Source organism: Rhineura floridana, chromosome 1 (genome assembly GCF_030035675.1).
Source record: "Rhineura floridana isolate rRhiFlo1 chromosome 1, rRhiFlo1.hap2, whole genome shotgun sequence".
NCBI lineage: Eukaryota > Metazoa > Chordata > Lepidosauria > Squamata > Rhineuridae > Rhineura > Rhineura floridana.
Genome location: NC_084480.1, coordinates 89,105,139 through 89,122,808, shown reverse-complemented (window position 1 = coordinate 89,122,808; position 17,670 = coordinate 89,105,139). Strand labels below are relative to the sequence as shown.

Here is a 17,670-nt window from a genome sequence, read left to right as displayed (position 1 = left end):
AAGAGCATCTGTCATGAGCCACCCTGTTCAGATCTTGTAAGTTCAGGTCTGTGGCTTCCTTTATGGAATCAATCCATCTCTTGTTTGGCCTTCCTCTTTTTCTACTCCCTGCTGTTTTTCCCAGCATTATTATCTTCTCTAATAAATCATGTCTTCTCATGATGTGTTCAAAGTATGATAACCTCAGTTTCATCATTTTAGCTTCTAGTGACAGTTCTGGTTTAATTTGTTCTAACACCCAATTATTTGTCTTTTTTGCAGTCCATGGTATGCGCAAAGCTCTCCTCCAGCACCACATTTCAAATGAGTTGATTTTTCTCTTATCCACACTTACATAGGAGTAAGTCCCATTGAACCTAATGGAGCTTACTTCTGAGTAGACATATATTGGATTGCACTGTAACTTAGGTCCATTAATTTCAGTGGGCCTCCTCTGAGTAGGACTGAGTTGAATACCACCCATAGAAGGCTGCCTTATGTCATCTGGTCCATCTAGCTCAGGATTGTCTACACTGACTGGCAGCGGCTCTCCATGGTTTCAGACCGGAGTCCTTCCCAGCCCTACCGGTTACATGAGGTTCAGGTTGCGTTATCAGTGTCCAGGAAAGCTCTAAACCTTTCTAAAGTCTTCCTAGGAAGGGAGCAATTAAGGGATAAAATAAGCCTGGCTCTTTCACCTCTATAAAAATTACACAACAGTAAAAGTTCCTAAATCTGCACTACTGCAGGGTGTGTGTGTGGAACCATGATTCTCATATGGAATGCAATTAACTCCCAAAATAACTGAGGGGACGACACTGAAGTTCCACTGGAGGCTGATTCATTAATTAGGGCAAGTAGGGCACCACCCCACCAAGCTAAGTCTGCCCTCAGCCAACCCCCATCTGCCAGTCTGGCCTGCCTACCTCCTTACTTACAACCAGTCTAGGGGCGGCCCTGCTTGCCATATTCCTTCTGCTCCCTAATCTCAGTGGTGAATTTTCACTTTAACCACATGAAACTATGTATAAATGTAAATACATTTAGGCTGTGCGTATGATATTGTAATTTAAAGGTGTAATTTTAATTTTGCTAGTTGTTTATGTCACTACTATTGCTATTACATTCAGTGATATACGGGAATTACGATTTAGGAGTAACATTAGTACAAAAAACATTACTAAGATTTCTGTATGGTCTGGTATGAGAGGTGGTCCATGGGAGTGACACTATGAGTTACCGCACCGGGTGACACCAACCCTAGTGATGGCACTGTAGTGAAGGGTGCTGAGAGTTGCTAGGAGATGCCCTGTTCCCTTCACAGAGCTTCAATCAGAGTGGCTGACTCTTAAACCACTCTAGTCACTGGTGCTCTGTCAGGGGAATAGGAGTCTCCTCTCAGCACCCTTCACAAACTACACTTCCCAGGATTCTTTGGGGGAAGCCATGACTGTCTCAAGTGAGATCAAAGTCTGGTGTGGGTGTGGCCCCCTGATTAGGCAAGTCCAGCAGCTGTGAGTCTGGCTTTTAGAACACTGACACTTGGTTCTTACTGAGCATTCCAGACATTATCATTGAGTTCAAGGCAAAATTTCTTAAATTAATTAAAACTCAGCCAGGCATTTTCTAAACCTTTAAACTGCAGAAGATGAAGGTCAGGGTATGGGGCAAGGTCAGTAATAGGATTACAGGTACTCTGTGAACATGACTGGTTTTTAATTAATTTCAACAGATTATGAGAACTCTGACAAAAAAGTGCAAAAAGGGTCTGGTTTCTCTCTCTCTTTTTACACTTTGAACTCTCGATTCTCTCTGACTGTTTTGTGTATCGCCATGAAAATTTACAGGGTTTTTAAGCAAGCATTTCTGAGTTCAGGACTATGAGTTTTGTAAGGTTTTGTTTTTAAATGAGCTTATGGGAAGCATCAGAATGGCATGGGAGGTATTTTCAATTTAACATTGTGGAATGCAAAAAATCCATGCTGGCTATAGTGTACAGCCACTCTTGTGGCTGTATAATTATTCTGACATTCATTTCTCATTTCTATAATGATGGTGCAAGGGCAAAGTAGGAAGGATACATGCATGGCCAAAGGTGTGTGTGTGTGTGCGGATACAAGATGAAGATCCCTCCACTTACTTTTATTATACTATGTGGCTTTGTGCCAGATTCTCTCAATGCCAATATTAACTTACAGCCCCAAGACTCTTTCTATGGAGATCTTAAAATATTGTGGTTAGTATTGCCAATAATGAATCTCACAACCATTTCAGGAGGCTAGCCAAAGTTCAAACTCTATATTTAGCCTCCTATCTATGGGAAATACCACTTTTTCCAGGACTGCATAAAATATAAAATCAGCAGATTACTCTCCCTGCATAATAGCGTATTGATTATGGCTGCCAAAAGACACATGCTGACTCAGGAATCCTTTCAGAAATAAAATCTACAGCATGAGGGTTTTTTTAAAGAAAAATCAGGCAACATTACACACCACTCCAGATTCAAGAAAATTGTAATTATTGGGCTGTATGATCTGCAACATCTGCTCACTTGGAGGAAACTCTTATGGGTTGGAGACTGGGGGGACATCTAACAAGCTATTGTGGATACAGAAAAATACCAGGGCTGTGCACTGGATCTGGCTGAATCCAGGATCCTGAATCAAATTGGACTGATTTGGGTGGACTGGGATTTAGCCAGATCAGGTCTACTTGTTCCAGTACAGGTCTGTCAAAAAGGGTAGTGGTCTGGAAGGGGAGGAGAGAAGGAGCCATGCAGGCAGCCTGTGTGTGTCCCCATCTCTTCCCTCCCCCATGTTTAATTAGCATTTTAAACTCTGTTAAACACTGTGCAAGGGCCCAAATCAGTTCAAGACCCAGATCCAGGTCGGTTCAGCTCTGGATTGTCTTGGGACAGGTTGAGGCTGCTCTGAAGCACCGGATTGGGCTCCAAATTGGATTCCCCCCCCATGCACAGCTCTACAAAATACCCATTCTACAGAAGAAAAACAGGCAAAACACCTATGCATACCCTAGAACAAATAAAAAAACAGACAAAAAAAAATCCCAGAAAAAAATGGTCAACCCTCCCCCAACCATTTTTTTAAAATGAGGTGCTGGAAATCTTGGCAACAACGTGTGTGTGTGTGATCTAATGGTGTCAAGTTGGGAATCTCAAGGTTAAGCAGAGAGGCAACAGGCATATAGAATACAGAAGAATCAGAAGTAACACCTTATAATTAATCCATCTTACCTCCCCCCCTCTTTCTCTCTCTCTGTCATCACTCTTCATGGCACTTTACATAGTATAAGAAGTCAGTCCCTGCCCCAAGGAGCTTACAATCTAAAATTAGACAGGGGAAACAACAGAGGAAGAGGAGAGGAGAGGCAAGGATAAATAGGGCAGCAATATGCAATGGTTTCAGTTACAGAGAAGCTTCTTGGAAAAGCCAGAGGCAGTGGTCCTACAACTAGTGACCCTAACCTTGAGATGCATTTCAAGAAAACAGAGCAGAAAACCCTAAGAGATTGCTGAGCATAGTATTCTTCTGGAATCAGTTCTCGAGACTTGTACCTCCTTACCCCAGTAGCAGTTGGCTGGTGGGGCAACATTGCTCATCTGGCAGTAATGGGGGGGAGAGGGCAGAGAGGTCAGCATAGCGTGAGCCAATCTAATGTGCCCACACAACACCAATCTTCCTGCCCTCTCACTCCTCCCCTTCTTAGTTATTGGCAGTAGGGTTGCCAGGTGTCCAGTTTTTGCCTGGAGACTCCAGAGTTTTGGGGTCCTCTCCGGGTCTCCAGATAAGTTACCTTAATCTCCAGACTCTCAGTTTTCATTTTTTTAAAAAAAGTTTCTAGGTGGTCCAGTTCTCGAGATGTATACCAAAACGTCCGCTGTCTGCTCACAACTTCTGTTAAACGAGCTCGTAGCTGGCTGCTCTAACCCAGTCCGTTTAGGTTTGTAGCCGATAAGTGTTGACCTCCAGGCAGTACCAAGACCACAACTGCAAGGCCTGAAAACTGTTGTTTTGTAAATTGAGTAAATATATAACTTTCAGTCTTTTTCTCTCATGTGTGCAGAAGTTGAACAAGTTTATATTTTCCTGGGCTGTTGAAGAGGACAGGGTTTTGGAAACCTTCCCAACATGAAACTTAATCCAGTGCTCACTTTTCTGGGAGTAAAGCTGCAGTGATAATCCCACATACCTGGAGTAAACCCCAGTGAATTGAATAGGACTTACTTTTGAGTAGACATGGCTAGGATTCTGCTGCATATTAATGGGACTTTTGAGTGAACATAGCAAAGAATTGTCTTTGTGTTGTAAATCTGTCTCTCCCCCTCCAATCCTATTTTTAAAGCAGTTAGCAGGGCTTACATAGGAATTGCTGCTTTTACTATGTAGGAAAGTAATGCTGATTTTTTTTTTAATTTCTGCAATGACCAACTGGTTTTGACAATAAAATATTACATGGGGTGTATGTATTTTTACATCTCCAGTGTGTGTGTGTGTATGGCATCTTCCCAACAACCATGTGAGGAAGAGTTGGTGATTAGAAACCAAGGCATCTCACAACAAGAAATAAATCAGTTTAAAATCCAATAACCATAAAAACAAGTTTAAATAATTGCAAAACAGCTTAAGGTGGCATGATTCTGAATTTTGGGATGGGTGAGTCTTGAGACTGCAGTTCTGTGCATGCTTCACTGTTTGAGTAAGCCCCATTGAATACGTTGGGACATGGTTCTGAGTAAACAAACATAGGATAGCACTGCAAATATCTTTACAGGTTGTGTAAATAATAAACATCTTTGACAGTCATGCTTATATAAATATTTCTTCATTTAAAGCACATGATTTCCCCTAAAGAATCCTGGGAAGTGTAGTTTCCTCTTCACCGTTATGGTTCCCACCACCCTTAACAAACTACAGTTCCCATGATTCTGTGGTGTGATTCATGTGCTTCAAATGTGTGGTGAATGTGCTTTAAATGAGTGGTGTGGATCTGCCCTAGGTATGATGTTCATTCATTAATGAATTGAAAAGAATTATTTTAAAAGATACTTTTTTAAAATAGGGGAAGGGCTGTAGCTCAATGATAGGGCATATGCTTTGCATACAAAGGTCCAAAATTCAATTTCTGGAAAAGACAATTGCCTGGAATCAGGGAGAGCCAATACTAGTTCATGTCATCATTACTGAACTAGATGGTGACAAATGGCCTGAGTCAGTATAATTCAGATTCCTTTGTTTCTAAAAGTGGAAAGAGACTTAAGGGCCACAGTGACTCCAAAATTTATTTATGTATTTTATTTACAACATTTATGTACCAATTTACTGTAAAAAATCTCAAAGCAGTTTATAGAAGGAATTACAATAAATTACTTATTTATTTATTATTTGATTTATATCCCACTGTTCCTCCCAGCAGGAACCCAGGGAGGCAAACAGAAGCTCTAAAAACACATCAAAACATCATAAAAACAGATCCTAAAATAGAAAATTAATGACAAAAACAGTTAAAAACAAGTATTTAAAAGCATTCAATATAATAAAATCAGCAATGAGTTAAAAACTGGTAAAACACACAATATCTTCAACATGTCTGAGTAGACTTGCCTAAACAAAAATGTTTTTTCCAGGTGCTGAAAAGAGCACAATGAAGGCATCTGCCTAATGTCATTAGGCAGGGAGTTCCAAAGCATAGGTGCTGCCACACTAAAGGACTGATTTCTTACAAGAGCAGAACAAGTACTATGTGGAACCTGTAACATGGAAAGCACACCTTGAACTTGGCCTGGCAGCAAATCAGCAACCAGTGCTGATTTCAGAGCAGAGGTATTATGTGTTGACAGGGTCTCAGTCATGTCAGCAATCGTGCCACAGCTTTCTGCACTAACTGCAGCCCCCGGATTAGGTTGTGCTGCATGGGGATTTCTGTGACCTTGGTTGACTGGCAGCCAGGATTTTTTTAGTTTTGGTTTTTGGTTAGGAATCCTGACTGCTTGTAGGATGCTGAGTTTCTGTAGAAGCAACAACAGTGGTTCCATGCGCTCACCTCAACTCCCTTAAGCCCACTGATAATGCACCTTGTTGGTTGCATGACAGTTTGTTTCTTGCCCAACAGTGGTAAAAGAGAATTCATGTACTGGGAAGTGTGGCTGCAACTGTTGCTGTTCCCAAGCTGCTGCCTGTGAAGGTAGACCAAACCATGTATGGTTTCTCTCTGTCAATTATTACTCACTGGAATTGAGTTGGCTGTCAAAGTGTGTTTATAACAGCCCGCAGGGTAGACAGAAAATAGTAGAGAATATTCTTACTCTTACTCATTTCTCAAACTGTTTCTGAAGTGAAGGGTCAAGTCTGTAAAGATGTTTGGAACAGCCATGTTAAAAGCTAAGGGCAGGGCATTCCAGGCAGGAGATTGCCAACCCTGCGTGGATATTTATTTGTTTATTTATTAATTATTTAATTTGTATCCCACCCTTCCTCCCAGCAGGAGCCCAGGGCGGCAAACAAACAAAGCCTGCCTAATATTCAAAGGGAGGGAATTCCACAGGGTAGGTGCTGCTACACGAAAGGTCCATTTCCTATATTGTGCAGAAGGAACCTCCTGATAAGATGATATCTGCAGGAGGCCCTCATCTGCAGAGTGCAGTGATCGAAAGATGGTCTTTCAGGTATCCTGGTCCTGAGCTGTACACTAAAACTAGAACCTTGAACTTGGCCCGGTAGCAAATGGGCAGCCAGTGCAATTCTTTCAGCAGTAGGGTGACATGTTGGCGATACCCTACCCTAGTGTGAAGTCTCGCCACTGCATTCTGCACCAGCTGCAGCTTCCAACCAACCAACCTCAAGGGCAGCCCCACATAGAGTGCACTACAGTAATCAACCTGGAGGTTACCAGTGCGTGGACAACAGTGGTCAGGCTATCCCGGTCTCACCAGCTGAAGTTGGTAAAAGGCACTCCTAGCCATGGAGGTCACCTGGGCCTCTAGTGACAAAGATGGATCCAGGAGCACCCCCAGGCTATGGGGGGGCCCTTCTTCGCTGCCCTCACTGCCACACAGTAGGCACGTGCCCGATCAGCCTCACAGCATGTCTTTCGCCACTTGTGCTTTAGCCGTCATCCAGCCTGTTTCATTGCCCTTAGCTCACTGGTGTACCAAGATGCAAGCCGGGCTCCACAGTGCCGGAGGGGGCACTCGGGGGCAACCGTGTCGAAAGCCCGACGCTCCTCGCTGTTCCACAGCATGACAAGGGCTTCAACAGGGTCACATGTTCTATCTACTGGGAACTCCCCCAGGGCATTCAGGAATCCAGTGGATTCCATTAGGCTCCTGGGGCAGACCATCTTAATCTGTCCACCACCCCTGCAGGGAAGGATTGGAGCCATAAGTCTAAAAGTATGGATATCTTTGGAGAGGATCCCTGGTTAAGCTTTACCAACATCACAATCCAAACCATACCTACTCAGAAGTAAGTCCTATTGAGTTCTATGGGGTTTCATAAGTGTGTTTAGAATTGCAGCCTTCGGGGTATCCATCTTTACTCTTTGAGTGCTCCCATCTAACACCTCCATGACACTAGGCTCCTTTCTTCCTACAGTGGCCTTCTGGTGACTGGCCTGGCCCGAGGGCAATTAAACCCTTCTTGCCAGAAGCAAGTAGGCTAGATTAAATGTTCCCTACACAGGCTCGATCTTTTAGCTAAGATTTCTTAATTTCCAATGAGATAAATGATTTTGTTTTAATTGTATGCTCCAAGCAATTGTGATCGATGCTTAACGTATCATGTTTAATGACATCACTTGGGCCCACTCCTGTGACATCACTCAGGCCTGCCCCTGAAATCTCAGAGTTTGGAATATTTCTGACCTGGCAACCCTAATTGGCAGCAATCTCTGCATTGTGAAGTGTCTTGGAGTAGAGACACACTCACTGTCCAACATATTCCAATGCATCTCTACCACTCTTTTCTGAAAATGGGGGCACACGATGCTAGTCAAATCCTGCCCCTTTTTTCTATAAAACCTGAGATCAGCTTGAGTGCATTTTAAAAAAAAAGGCTTCAAAGAGATTTCGCAACTGATTGGCAAAACAACCTGTTTCCCCCTCTAGGTGAGGGCAGTGGAAATGTTGCTGTAGGCAACTAGTGTGCCCAAAGCCCTATTCTCACCAGGTTTCTCAGGAGACAGGAGACTTCCCAGTACTAATACACTTGAGGGCAACACCAAGGCCATTCCAAAGTCAGAGTCCCAACAGAGCCCACAACAACAAAGGGGTCAGGCCGTAAGAAAAGTCAGAGCAGTCGAAGGTCAGAAGCCAAGCAGTGTGTCGGCAATGTAGGTCAAGGTGAAGGCAAGAGGCAGGTCCAGAATAGTCAGAGGTCAGGTTTGGGCTGTGAACACACTAGTTGCCTACAGCAAATCATTAAATGAATACTTGGAAGTTTACACTATATTATGCCAAAGAAGTCACAACTGATTAGCTTGTCCAGAGTGAACTATAGTTTGATTTGGATGAAGTCAAATTTTAAAATGAGAAATTCATTTGGATGCAAGCTTTTCTTGCAGGATGATGTATGATACAGTATCAGTTGCAAAGTCTGGAACAGATCACCTCATGATCAGTCATGTGCTCTATGTCAAGAGGAACAGCAATACATTTGCCCTTGTGTGCTGCTGTTCAAAGATCATATACCTTTTTCAGTGCTGCAAAAAAGAGTAAAGTCCAGCACATGACTTAATACTGAGTAATGTCAATCTCTTCTATTTGCCACACAATGAAAAGGAAGATCCAGTTTCCTTAACAAGTGGGCAAATGCTAGTTTGGAATGACACCTGGCTGCAAACACTTGCATCTCTCCACCCACCCCACCCCCACACCTTTTAGCCATCTCCGGTTGGCTTGACATGGGAAAAAATATCACCATATATTTAATTCTCTTCGCATTTGGGGGGGGGGAATCTTTTTACATTTTGTGTTTATGTTGGAGTGGGACAGCCAACCCAGCATGAAATGTTTGCATGCCTGAGGCAGGAAAACCCAGTAAAATCTGCCACCTAGAATTTGCCACCTGAGGCAGTTGTTTCTTTTTGTCTAGGGCAAGTTTGCTCTTTTTTAAAAAAAATGGAGGGGGGGGACAAATTATTGGACTTGAGCAGCATTCATACATAAAAAGGGAATGATGGATTGCTACATAATGGCGATGCTAAAATTACAAGGGGCAGGCGGCAGCCCATACCCTTTTGAGTCACCCTGCCTTAGATGTCGGAGGCAACATGGCTCTGAAGACCAGATGGTGGGGAGAGCGTGGTTGCATTCAGGTTCTGCTTGCCGGCTTCCCATAGGCATCTGGTTGGCCATTGTGAGAACAGCGGACTAGAGGGGTCTTTGGCCTGATCCAGCAGGGTTCTTCTTCTGTTCTTATGGGAGAAGTGAGAGCGTGGCGCTTGTGGGTTTCATACAGGGCTCTCCTACCTCCTTCTCCTATCATTTGAGTACTGCATGCTAGAATATTTCCATGGGATAAGGGTCAGCATTCACTCTTTTACAATAAGTAGCAAGGAAATGTCCACTCGCAGAACAAAGGGAAACCATTTAAAACAGAAAAAGAGAAGTTGGTATTCAATGCTAGTCCTACTCAGAGTAGACCTATTGAAGTTAGTGGACACAACTAATTCTGGTTCATTAATTTGTTAATTTCTTAGTAGGACTTAGCTGAATGCAACCCAGAGCAGTCAGAGTTGGGAGGATGTGTGTGTATAGATGAAACATCTCACATATTAAGGTAGTGTGAGGGGATTGTGGGGTCACGTGGGCGAGTCCTGCCTTCTCCATACCCAGTGGCCACACACCAGCCATGAGTTCAGTGAGAATGGGAAGCAGCCACATGGTCCCCTCTTGTGTACTTTTAACATGTGAGAAATGTTTTAACTATAGGGATGGATGAATAATTTTTCCAGTCTTAAGTTCAATTTGCCTCATTTCCACATCACTTTGTGATTTTTTTTAAAAAGTCCTCATAAAAATTCTTAAGCATTTTAGTGAACATTTCTCCTAATATACACATTTGTGTGTGCAGTTTAACCTGATATACAGGTTTTGCAGGCAGTTTTCCCTAACAATGCATTTTTGCATGTTATTTTCACAAATACATGTATTTTTATGCACAGTTTCCCCAAAGTACACATTTTTGTACACATTTTTCGGGGTGGAGAACGGCATCACAAAATTTGAGGAACTGCACATTTTGAAGGATAGCTGCATATCTGTTCCTACATTGCTTGGGAAGTGTAGATTAGGTAGGTTCTCATTAAAATGCAAACCAAACCAAATTTCTCCTCCATGCCTACTTCCCTATACTTAATGGTGTCACGTGCACAACCAATTGCTGACAGTTGTCTCAGCCATAGGCATCTGGTTGGCCATTGTGAGAACAGTGGATTAGTAGGGCCTTTGGCCTAATTCTTCTTCTGTCCTTCTGGTCATGCCATTTCAGAAGTGACAGAGGAGCCAGAAGATTGGGGTCAAGCAAACGACTGCTAATGGTGGTTTGACTGCAAGGCTCCTCCACAGTGGAGGCACCATACTGAAAGAGATGACCCATTGCTTTATTTTAAAAATATCATTTATACAAACACTGAAGCAGCTTATGAAGCCTCCCTCCTCTGTTAGTCACTTAGAGATTCTGCACAAAAATTAATAAAACCCCAACAGGTATGCAAAAGTCTTAGATGCTAACCCAGCCAAATTTGACTCATCTGTTACTTAACTGGGACAGAAATGGCAACTCCAGTGTTGCTGTACTAGAGAAAGCCAACAAATGTAATGACTATTTTTGGAAAGTTTTGTGAAGAAATCACATACCTTGATAACTAGTCCAAATTTTAGCTCAAAGGAGACAGAAGCAAGGGGGGGGTGAGGAGAGAGAATCAACACCCTCTGCAGTATATTTAGCAATGATGTGGGGTTGTCGCTTCAAGCTGTTGCCACAACAAAGTGCTGTTGATCAACAGCAGATCTCAGCCTGAAACCGCGCCAAGGCAGCACTCTGGTGCTTGCCTGGATTTGGAATTGCTTCATTACTCAGATACAATTCTTAAATGGAGTGCAAAGTAAAATATTTTCAAAGCACGTAACAAGGGCTGCCTCAGAGGGTTCTCATTGATTTTAAGTAGTTATTTGTCACAGCTGGCTGATGGGTGTCCTCACGCAACCCTCCTATGTTGTCAGGATAATTCATCTCCAGGCCCTACAGTCTGATTTCTTTCAGATGTTGTGCCAGAGGTTCATGTACATCTCCATATTGCAAATAGCAATAGGCTTCAAACATTTGAGACAGATTGGAAATGCATGTGCACCCATTCGCCACCAAGAAAGCAAACAGATGTCTTTTGGTCGCAAGGGGACTGCAACATGTGCGTGCACACACAGTCACACAATAATGCCAGCATTGATTTGGTTGTGTTTTCAGTATGTGGAAGCGACAGCAGTTAATGGCTTTCAAACATATGTATTTTGGCAAACTAGAAATGGAAATGGACTGCCTTCAAGTTGATCCCGACTTATGGTGACCCTATGAATAGGTTTTTCATTGTAAGCAGTATTCAGAGGTGGTTTACCATTGCCTTCCTCTGAGGCTGAGAGGTGGTGACTGGCCCAAAGTCACCCAGTGAGCTTCATGGCTATGTGGGGATTTGAACCCTGGTCTCCCAGGTCATAGTCCAACACTCTAACCCAGCCTTTCCCAACCAGTGTGCCTCCAGTTGTTGTTGTACCACAACTCCCATCTTTCCTGACCATTGGCAATGCTGGCTGAGGCTGATGGGAGTTGTGGTCCAACAACATCTGAAGGCACACTGGTTGGGAAAGGCTGCTCTAACCACTACACCACACTGGCAAACTAGAGAATCCTGGAATTTTGTCACACAGTTTATGTAAATGAGCAGCCATGCTAGGATTATACCCTAATACATTGATTAGAATATAATTATCCTTTTGATTTCATACTTCTCTGATGCAGTTCTTGGCTCAAAAAATGTACCAAAATGTGTTTTAAGATAAAATACATTTAGAAATGTGCACATTGAGATAAAATACATGCTTAAATAAGATGTTTTGTATAGGTTTTTTAACAAATCACATAATGTGGAATGGGAGAGAACCGCCTTATAACTGAACACATGCAAAATAGACACATACCAGAAACAGGCTCATCTGTTCATCCCTAACTGCTGCACATTAGTACTAATACAGCTCCCATGTCCAAATGAAAGTTTCAGTCCTTCTGGGAAGCTATATTAACCACTCGACGTTTCTATTCAGGATAGGAAGTAGAAGCTTTTGGAACATTTTGACTAATGGAATCCACTGGATTTCTGAATGCCCTGGGGGATTCCCAGTAGGTAGAGAAGGTGACCCTGTTGCCCTTATCACACTGGAACACTGAGGCATGTCAGGCTTTTGACATGGTTGCCCCTAAGTGCCCTCTCCTATCTCCAAGGTCATTTTCAGAGAATAGCATTGGTGATTGTCTTTTGGCCCTCGGGCAATTGTGCTGTGGGGTGCCACAGGGCACCATCTTGTCCCCCGTGCTGTTTAACATCTATTTGAAGCCCCTGGGAGCTGTCATCAGATTTGGGGTGAGGTGTCAGCAGTATGCTGCTGATGATTCCCAGCTCTATTTCTCTGTAACATCTGAATCGAGAGAGGCCGTGCAAACCCTGGACCGCTGCTTGGACTCAGTGGTGGGCTGGATGAGGACCAATAAACTGAGTCTGAATCCTAGCAAGACGGAGGATCTGTGGGTTGGTGGCTCCTGAGTTCAGATAATTGGTCAGTTGCCTGCTTTGGATGGGGTCGTACTCTCTTTGAAAGAGCAGGTCCGTAGTGTGGGGGTGCTCCTGGATCTATCTTTGTTGCTAGAGGCCCAGGTGACCTCCGTGGCTAGGAGTGACTTTTACCAGCTTCGGCTGTGGCCGTTTCTGGACTGGGATAGCCTGACCACTGTTGTCCATTCACTGGTAATCTCCAGGCTGGATTACTGTAATGCGTTCTATGTGGGGCTGCCCTTGAGGTTGGTCCAGAAGCTGCAGCTGGTGCAAAATGCGGTGATGAGACTGCTCACTGGGGCAGAGTATCACCAATATGTCACTCTGCTGCTGAAAGAATTGCACTGGCTGCCCATTTGTTGCCAGGCCAAGTTCAAAGTTCTAGTTTTGGTGTACAAAGCCCTACACAGCTTGGGACCAGGATACGTCTTATCTCTTATATACTCAGTTGATCACTGCGCTCTGCAGGTGAGGGCCTCCCTCAGATACCATCTTATCAGGAGGTCCATTCTGTACAACATAGGAAATGGACCTTTAGTGTGGCGGCACCTTCCCTGTAGAATTCCCTCCCCTTAAATATTAGACAGGCACCATCTCTGTTATCTTTTCGGCGCCTACTGAAGACTTTCCTCTTTCAATAAGCCTTTTAAACTGAGACCTTATCCCAGTCTGTTTCTGTGTTGTAACTGCTTTTTAATATGCCTTTAAACCTTATTTTTTTAGATGTCATGAGAGCTTTTTAAAAAATAGTTTTAAAGATGTTTTGTTTTAATGTATTTTAAAGTCTGTTTTTATGATGTTTTAAAGTGTTTTTAGTGATTTTGTTTGCCGCCCTGGGCTCCTGCTGGGAGAAAGGGCAGGATATAAATCAAATAATAAATAAATGAATAATAAATAAACATTTTGCCAGTACCCATCAAGAAATTTCAGACCGTAACAGGAAGGCTCGCCAGGTCAGGATAAGTCAGACAGTTTGGACTTGCTTGTTCATTTGTAATCCAGATCTCAACTCTTTTTGTGGTGGCCTCCTGTGTCTCCAGCCATCCACAAAATGTTTCTCATAGGTCAGACCTTACTGAGCTCTATTTATTTAATTTTAAAAATCAGTTCAAATGAATTGAATGAAGCTAGCAATTCCCTTTCTTAAGCTTTCAATAAACTGATGCCAGAAGTCAACACGTCGCACTGGCTTTGCTTGGAGCCCCTGATACATTTGTGCATCTTTTTGAAGAGACGGATTCTTGGTTCAGTTAAGCCAAAGCTCCCCCCTCCCCCGAAATCTGTCTGTGATGCTTTAAATTAATGACATGGTTAAAAAAAAGTAATGAATTTCAGCAATAGGATTTCAGTGTGTGTGTTCTTACCATAGTTTGTGTTGGGAACTGAGTGCATTTGGGGCCCAGTCTTCTAAGAATCTTGTCAACACAGTTTCTAGCTGATTCTTGCTTTCAGCAGCTCTATAACAGGGGTGGGGAGCCTGTGTCCCTGCAGATGTTTTTCAACGATGACTCTCATCCCCCTGACCATTGGCCATGTCAGCTGGGGTTGATGGGATTTGGAGTCTAGCAACACCTGGAGGGCAACACGTCCCCCCCCGACTCTACACCCTAATGCTTAAACTGAATAAATTCTTTGAATTTCCTGTTGTTACCGTATCTAACGAGTTAAATAAATTAGAAGTAGAAGTTGATTTTTGGATGATTTTTGGCAGCAGTTTCTGGAAATTCAGGAGGGAACAGAAGGCGTGTTTGTAACTTCATAGTTGCCTCCTTGCAAATTTCAGAATAATTACCATGTTAGAACACTCAGTGGTAAACCTAATTGTGTCAATGCAGTCACAGGGTCTGTATTCACTTGGCTGTTATTCAAATCCACAGGTAACTTGTACGCAGCTCCTGCTTGCCACTTAAATTCTCAGAAAAAGACTGTTTTTCTAACGTGCTCCTGGGATGAACAACGTATGAAATGAAGAGCCCACAAGCTTTTCCATGTGCTGAGATCTGCCTTCCGCATGGTATAGCAGGTGCTCCAGATTTCCAGGTCAAATGAGATAAGATTAGAAGGGAAGGTGCACAGCAAACACACAGCTTGCAACATGCATCCACCTTCCCTCGGCTTCCTTATTATTACAGATTACCTCTCTGAAGGTGCAGTGCACTTCCCGTGGAATCCACAGACTAAGTTGTCATTGATTGTCATGAAACTGATCGCTGCAATATCATTGCAAACCTTTATTGGAAACAACAAAGGCAGAAAAGCCCAGCGTGAAGTATCTTGATGAGGCTCAAATGTGTGACTGTTTAAGAGGCAAAAGAGACATTTGGAGCAGCAAGTGAGGGAAAAAAACTGATTTCTCTAAAAGCTATTTGGAGAGTGCGTGTTATTTGAAATGGCACAATACAATCTGGAGATTTAGGATGTGATCAGCTCATCTCATTGTTGCTAGCTGAGTCAACTGGGTGGAGATTCTGAGTTTTGAGGGTATAAATTCATTCTGATAGGTATCTCCCCTATTTTTAATTTTTAGTTTTGTTTTAGTAAAGGCCTACTACAAAATTCTGCCTTATGTATACTTTTATGTAGAATTTTAAATGCATTTTATTTTGTTCTCCTACTGGGAGGAATGGCAGAACATAAATCAATCAAACAAACAAACAAGCAAACAAAGAAACAAATAAATAAGGTCTAACTCAATAAATTCTGTTCTCATTCTTGCTGAGGACTAGGACCACAGTAAATTCTCCTGTTCAGAACTGGGCCCTGCATAGTGGACTTTGCTTTTTCCCCCTGCCACTGCTCTCCCCAGCATTGCAGGGCAGAAGATTTGTCCTAGCAGTTTGGAGATGCTAGTTTTCCTAAATCCAGAGATAACCCTTCTCTCTCTTTTATGTGCAATCCTTTCTCTCCCACTGCATGCAGAGAAGATACTACCCTGGAGGTCAGGACAAGGGTCTGGAAGTCCCTTGGGGAAGATGCCTTCAGTGAGCTCACCTCTGATTCACCACTGTTGCTGTGGCTCATTCACGTACTCTCTTCAGGTGTTTGGTTTTAAACACCTGAAAAAGCTAGCAGGAACGTGTGGGGGTAGACCTGCTCCTCAATGCCACCACATGTGCAAGCCATAGCTTCTCAGGTGATACATGAACAGAAACATGGGAAGCTGATTTATACCTAGTCAAGCATTGGTCCATCTAGCTCAATATCGCCCATAGTGACTAGCAGCAGCTCTCCAGGGTTTCAGCAAGAAGCCTTTCTCAGTCCTACCTGAATGTTGGAAGATTTAGGACAGACAAGAGAAAGTACTTCTTCAGACAGTATGATGTGAAATGATGGAATTCGCTTCCACAAGAGGTAGCAATGTCCACCAATTTGGATGGCTTTAAAAGAGGATTAGACACATGCATGGAGGATAAGGCTATCAGTGGCTACTAAGCCTGACAGCCATCTTCTACCTCTACTGTTGAAGTCAGCATGCTTCTGAATTCCATTTGTTGGAAAATGCAGGAGGGGAGAGCGTTGCCGTGTTCAGGTCCTGCTTGCATTCTTCCCGTAGGCATATGGTTGGCCATTGTGAAAGCAGGGTGCTGGACTAGATGGGCCACTGGCCTAATCAGCAGGCTCTTTTTATATTCTTACCTGGAGATGCTAAGGATTGAATCTGGGATCTTCTGCATGCAAAGCAGATGGTCTACCACTGAGCCAAGGTCCTTTGTTAGGCTGAAAAGGGGCACTTCTGGGTGCTTAGGACTTCATGGGACAGAACCCTTAACTGACCACTTTGCAACATAATCAGAGCAAAAACATTCTAGCATTGGGGCTGCTCAAATGCCTAGGGGGTGGGGGACAACTTTGCCTGGAGTCGAAACGATGGTCACGGTTGTGCCAGGCAGGCGTTCCTTGGGAGAGCATTCCATAGATGGGAAGCTTCTACAGAAAAAGGCCTGTTCTCTCATCACCACCCTCCAGACCTCCCAGAATGGCCTCAGTGGTAATCTCAGGGTCTGGGTGGGTTCACATGAGGAAAGGTCACACTTTGGGGTATGGCCAGCAGGTGTCAAGGAGGTGAAGCTAGAGCCATGCATTCTCGCTGGCCTCTTCACACATTCAGTACTCATGGGTACCAAATGCCTGAGTAGGTTTTTTCTCTGGACCCAGTCTGCATGGTCACTCAAGGTAGACAGCAAGGTTAGTCTTGGCTGCTGCTCATCTCCTTGCTCTGGCCACTATTTGTATACTCATAAAGGGCAGGCAAAGAAGCAGCAACAGCCAAGGAGGTGGAACCACAGGCCTAGGGGGCCCCATGGGTTGAAAGTGGGCCTTCAGCAGGCATGGCTGTCAGCAGGTGCCTGATGATGCTTCCTCCGGATGCTGGTCTTGCTGGAGATATGTACATGATAGCTGTTCTGCGTAGGAGACTATCTACAAACATAGGAACGTATACCTTATACCAAGTCAGACCAAGAGTCTAAGTAGCTCAGTATGGTCCACACTGACTGGCAGCTGCTCTCCAGGCTTTCAGGCAGGATTTTCTCCCAGTCCTACCTGGAGATGCCAGGGATTGAACCTGGGGCCTTCTGCATGCAAGGCAGATGCTCTGCCACTGAGCTATGCCTCATCCCCAAAGAGAATAGGGAGTATATGTAGGAACAGGTTTATTTATCATTTATTAATTAGATGTATATCCTGCCTGTTCTCCCAGTAGGAGCCCAGGGTTTGAAGCCATGCCTGCAAAGGGAGAAAGGAAAGAATTGGGAGTGTGCTTAGAGTGTGTGCTCCCAATGGGCAGCCCATCCACATTTTAAAATTGCCCACGTGGAGCTGGGGAGGTCAGGATCTAGCCCACTTGTTGGA

The 17,670-nt window shown here is 43.7% G+C and overlaps 1 non-coding gene across 1 annotated transcript; it reads right to left on the bottom strand.

Moving 5' to 3' along the window:
- Positions 1–17,362: 17,362 nt before the first annotated feature.
- TRNAA-UGC (transfer RNA alanine (anticodon UGC)) lies at positions 17,363–17,439 on the bottom strand. Its single transcript has one exon. It is a non-coding gene; the product is annotated as a tRNA-Ala (tRNA).
- Positions 17,440–17,670: the final 231 nt, after the last annotated feature.